We start from the raw sequence: 6,213 nt of genomic DNA, 5'->3' as shown, positions 1-6,213 counted from the left end.
AGAAAGGCCATAACAGAGCTAGCAAAAAAAAAACCCCCACAACAACAACAAAAAAAAATTGCCGCTAGTCTTTAAACACAGAAATTATCTTCTGATGAATGCTAACAGAAAGGCAGGAAAACAAGTGTTGAAAAGGCTTTCTTTTCTAGAAACAGGGACCTTTCTGTAGATTAAGAATTAGGAAAGAACACCAGCCTTATAAGCAATTACATCTTGGAATTGTATTTGTTTCAGTGAAGAATAGACCAACAATATCTTGTCCCCACTACTGATAAGAAATCTGCATCATGGATTGCAAATGTTTGTTGACTTTTGCCCTAATGGTCACAATTTTCTCATTTCAGTTTGAATCAGCTATTATACTGCCAAGAAGGCAGAATCACATAGCTGTTACTTGCAGTAGGAAAAAAAAAAAAAAAACAACCACAGAAAACCTTGCACAATGAAGGATTTTGAAATGCTATTTCCCATTGTCCCATTCAACCTATTTCAGAGCCAACAGTATCAGAAAGATTTAGAGAGCTGAAGAAACAGGGAGAAGTAGGTGCTGCTTTTAAAGGCGTTTTCAGATGCAGTGTTGTAATTGGAATCAACAGTATAGTCCAGCAATTCTGTCTCACTGATAAAAAACATGTGTGGAAATATCCTTCTCCAGGAGGACCAGATGTCCAAGGCAGTCAAGGATTTGCAAGAAATTGCCCCTATCTGCCTCTGTATCTCAATTTGCCTAACCTCTTGTGCAGCAGCCATTCTCCAGCAGAGCTCTAGCACCCAGAGGAGACCTGCAACAATTTTTAATAAAGCCTCTTAACGGCTTATGTGGACTGTGGAAGGAGCTCTTTTTTTTCTACATCTCCATCCTTTTTTTTCTCTGTCATTAGCCTTATACAACAACTTCCTCAGGGGTCCTTGGAGGAAACTGTTTACTTTCCATACATTGGACCACAAGAAAATTAGTGCCACACTGATGAATTGTGAGACATGTTTAATCAATGGAGAGGACTATGATCTCAGTGAGCTGTCCTTTTACAGATCCGGCCAGAGAGGTTTAAAATACTAGTACTCCCTGATTGCTGACACCATCCCTGTGCTGACAATTACCATCCACTCAGCCAAAGAGTGCGAATAAGCCAGCAATGTACCGCAGTTATCCCAGACATCTTTGTCAGAGTGTTTTTTAATAGTCATGTTCTAATAAGAGCTTCAGATAACATTTGCCACTCATTCCAGTATCCCATCACTCTCCCTTTTCTACTTGGAACCTCATTAATGCATGCTGGTAATGGCATAACCCATGGATAGGAGTTTTTCAGGTTGAGAATGAGACACTATCATATATGTCAGAGACGATCAAATGAAGCTTTCCAATACACTGCCCCAGAGGTATTAACTTCTTAGAGTGGCTCTCCTTTTCCCAAGGGATTGAAATAATCTGCCCGGAAAACATGAGCCTGGCAGTCAGCTCCAACTGTTTTAGTAGAAGACTGGGGGAGATCCTGGTATTATTTAATAACCGCAGCTTCTGGCAAGGGTTTAACGTGCACATTTAAGCACTGTGTTTAGCTGCATTTGTCTGCATGCTAGATTGGATCTGTGGGGCACTGAGGTACAGCACAAAATGTGGTTATGTTTCCTCTGAGAAATTCTCACTCCTTCTGGATCCAGCCTTAACTAAGAATCATTATTTTTCACCTGAGGCAGGTTCTCCTTTGCAAAGCTAACAATTTTATAGTTGTAAATAAAGAAACAGAAATAATCAGTGGTGCAAGTAATACAACAGCAATAGGTCCTTTAAGTACCCAAATGTCATTGGAAGGATGCTGTTTTCTCCACTTGTAGCTCCACAGGGCTATAATTTACTTCAGAAATTTGGTTACAACAGATGAGAGTGGAAGTTTCTCAAACCAAGCCAATTGAATCATTTTCAGATAGCAATCCTAGATATTATTCCACAGACCACATATGGCAAAGAGAACACTAACATAAAAGATGAAAAATCCAGTAACAAAAAATTCGCCTCTATGAAGCAATTTGTCTCTACACTTAATGACTTTAGGTGTGATATAAGTTATGCCTTGGAGTTCAGTAGAGTGTGAAAATGTCATGAAAGAATTCTGTAATGCAGCTATTCTTGTGGTATGATTACCCTTTTTTTCACTGTGAATCTTGCAACAAAAAGAAACACTATTACCTCAAAATGCCCCCAAGAGAATTTTATATCATGCCTACAACCTGGTTTAGAAATGCGGAGCAATATATTTTCTGCATAAAACAGTATGTCGCAAGTCTAGCAGCAAGAATAAACCTGATTCAGATGGTAACTGGAGTTGTCAGGAAATCTCCCATTCCTCCACAAATGGGCAGAAGGTGACTAAAGTCACCTCTCCCTCTTATGCTTGCTTCTCTTACATGTGCACACAAATATAGAAAAAGTGCTTATGAGAGCTGCTTCAGACAGCTATAATAAATCAGCAAAATGCACTAGTCCTTCCAGCAACACAGAGGCTGATAAACAACTGCTGATCCAGGAGTCTCATGGACAGTGTTCTGTGTACCAGGGGCAGCAATGCAGAGCATATTTCTATGTTGGCTAGTTGTTACGCTGTGTCATATATGTTAAATAAGTCAAAATACTGAATTTCACATGTTGCTCACACGCTAAATAAGGCAGACTCACAGAATTGCTTTTGATCTGTAGCAGAAGGATGTTCATAATCACCTCGCAATGGAGAAGACATCAGTAGAAGATCTGGGCTAAGAAAGCTTTTAAGAGCATGAGGAAAAACACAAACACCACCAGCCCCAGCTTCAGCCTGTCTTCAAGAAACGGGCTCACTATGTGCAGCCAAATGAGGCACTTCTGCAGTGCATTCATTAGCATCTCTCTGCAAAGGAGGCCACAGCAAGCTGAGAGAGGGGCCTTGACCCTTTCGCCTCTCTGAAAGCAACCAGATAAGACCAAACACTGTTTTTGAGATCTCCAAACACTGTTTTTGAGACCTCCAAACAAGAAAACAAAACCAACCAAACACACCTCCTCCCCGCCAAAAACCCAAACCCTCGAAATTAAAAGAACAAATAAAGCTTCAACTAAGCTCTGCACTCAGATGTGTCTTCTTGGATACTAATGCTAACGAGGAACACCAGAAGAAAGAAATGGGACAATTCACATAAAACACGTATTACAATAGATGCAGCAATAAATACAGGGAAATCATTTTTTTAGCAAGAAGTCTGGAGAGATGTATGGGTATTGATTAAAAGGGAAGAAAAAGCCTGATCTTTATGTCATTTGTTTACATGTTTCTTTAACAGCCTTCACACCTGAAAATGACACAAAAATGCATACCAAACAAAATGTATGTCTGTACTAGCCACTTACTGGCATACTTACGGACATTGTTAAGGCTCATCTCTTTATCTTCAGATTTTAAAAACAGCCCTGACTAAAAAGCATGCAGAGGTTATTTTTAGAGAAAATTAACCTTATTTATATACAGTTAGTTGCAAATGTGAAAGAGAACATTCACTCTTTTCTGCATGAACTGAAGACATCTGGATTATTTTATCCTCCTGTCATTCTCTGGCTGTGATATTGTTGAATACATGAGTGTGGGGAGTGCCAGAAATCAATTCAATTCTAGAACTTGCATTATGTTAACAAACTAGAAAAAAAAGGAACATAAATCATGATTCCCTTCCCTTTCCCCACCCCCTACTTTAATAAGTGAAATGTCAGGCTTCTTGTTCCTAATTCATTAGAGAGGTTTTAAGCCTTTCTAGTTAGAAGAATTCCACTATAGCTTTAAGGTTTTGTTGTACCCTGAGGTTGGCTGAAAGAAGATACGTTTTGAAAGGGTTAACTTGTGGAACAGACTACAAAAGGCAGTAGTAAAAGCTACAACTCTGTTCAAAAGGAGACTAGCACTTAGAAGGGAATAAAAAATAAATAAAGCACTATAGAGTAGAAACCCAAGCTTAGAGATGCCTTGGAATAAAACTGACCTCCTTCCATTCCAGAATATCAGTATGCTATTGTAATTAAATTACAACTTTGTTATTTTTCCTGACTCTGGTTAGTTTATTTCATCCCAAGCGTGTGCTTTACTGGTTGATTGATTAGCATCAGTCAAAATTTTCTCTGCTTCTCTTTGCAGTTTATACCTTCTGTGCACTGATCCTCCAGCTTGATCAAAGTGTTTTTTCCATCAAAACCCCTCAGATGTTTACCCCTCAGCTAATCTGAAGCCAACTATTTAATGTTTAGCCCAGAAGACTAATCCACAGTCATAATATTAGTAATATTGTCTGAACTGTAAAAAAAACCCCAAACAAACTAATTTTTTTTTTCAGACACAAAGAAGTAACCAGATCTAACATATTGCCTGTTTGCAATTTTCTTCCAATAGTTGCTAGGCAATTTTCCTGGCAATGAAGTTTTAAGGAAGTAGAGCACAAATCTGCTCAAGGTCAGGTTTATGGTTGACCTTGTCCAGTCTAGTCACAACTGCAGTGAGTTTGCAGGAATAGGGAAGCGGTAGGTAGCTAGAGTTACTGTTGAGGCAATTCCAAAATACAAGCATTCTGACTTTATATCAGAGACAGCAGATTCCTGTGGGCAAGACTCTTCAAAATAATAAGTAGCAAGAAAGTCACAGCTTCCAGAGTTTGTGAAAACGCACAATGATTTGTAGATAGGTCTCCAGTTTTCCCCTTTCCCTGTGGAAAAGAACGTACAGCTGGGAGCGGACTTTGAACAAACAGCAGCATTTCTCTGTAGGTATCTGTGTGCCAGCGCAAATCAGGAACATTTAAATATTAGGCACCGAGAAATATTTTGCCCCATATTCAGTACTTTGTTTTGATTTAATAAAAAAATCATCAAATGGATATCATTTAAAAGTTTGCGCACCAGAGACACCAGTTTAGGTGATCAAAGAAAGCAGCCTGCCATGTGCAGAGTCAGTCCCTGCCCTCACTAGTCCCTGACTTTCCCCCTTCGTGATATGAATTGTCAACTTCCTTCACTTCCTTCAATGAAAGTCAGTAGCATAGTGATTTTAGTCACCCAAAAATCCTGTTTCAGTGTTTTCCAGGTCCAACACAACCTGCCTATTTGACATCTTCCACTTGGCTCTTCCCACAATCTTTAATATAAACCTACCAGGCTCCTGCCATAGTTCCCTACTCTCAGTGGCTGTTGTTAATATGCCCATTAAACGATCTTATTTCCCTTAAAACTCTATCTGACCCAGAAAGGAGCAAAGGTAAGATCATTCTCTTTCTCAGCAAGTCTTTTTTTGACCTGCAGTGTATGATTTGAGAAGAGAATAACCAAAAGGCAAAAACTGAGGCTCATACCTCAGATTTTCCAAGGTATTTGGGCAAGTGAATCTTCCTATTAAAATGAGACTTCCAGAGCTGCTCACTCAGTTTGTAATAACTTCATTCGTAGTTTACTAAACACAAGGTTGGTTTAGTTAATTTTGTAAGTCATTCACACCAATGGAATGAAAATGGCACATGCTAATCATCAGCAAAGAAACAAACAGTAAAATTTCAAGTGACTCGGCCAAAGCTAAGCAGAGATGGTGTTTAATTCATTACAAGTTAGAAACATGAGGAACTTAGGAAAAAAATAGCAGGCAAAGAAATAAAAATATTCTGAAGATCAAAAACTAAGTCATAACAATCTGAGAAGAACTACTGAAAAAGCAGCCAGAAAAGAAAAATCTTTGGCTGAATTATTAAAATTACAGAATTTGTAAACACAACATAAATTATTTTCCTGGTATATTCTGGGCAGGGAGACATGAAAAGTCAGAGGATGAAAAAAGAGCAAGTGGAGACTATGACATAACCCTGTTAGGAACAAAAGGAGCCCCAGCATCCTTGAGTGATCAAAAGATTTTCTTCTCGAAAATTTTTTCAAGCGAAAAACAAAACAACATCTTTTAAGTTCTTTATCACTTTTGGACATTTGTCTTATTCAAAAGTCAGACAAGAAGAGAACCCAAAGAAAGATTTTTTGCTAATCAACAGAAAACAACAGGAGTGCTTGTATGCCAGTGGCAGTATGCTTGTGGCAGTCTGGGCTTTGGATTTGCAGGTTGTATGGGAAAGTATTCTGTCGCAATAAGTCCATGAAAGAATACAGGAAAGGCAGAGGATACTCATTTACATTTTATCCTCACAATTCTAATAGTTTTGTCT

Source organism: Phaethon lepturus, unplaced genomic scaffold, assembly GCF_000687285.1.
Source record: "Phaethon lepturus isolate BGI_N335 unplaced genomic scaffold, ASM68728v1 scaffold15017, whole genome shotgun sequence".
NCBI classification, from domain to species: domain Eukaryota; kingdom Metazoa; phylum Chordata; class Aves; order Phaethontiformes; family Phaethontidae; genus Phaethon; species Phaethon lepturus.
The sequence above is the reverse complement of the archived record's forward strand: the minus strand, read 5'-3'. Positions refer to the sequence as shown.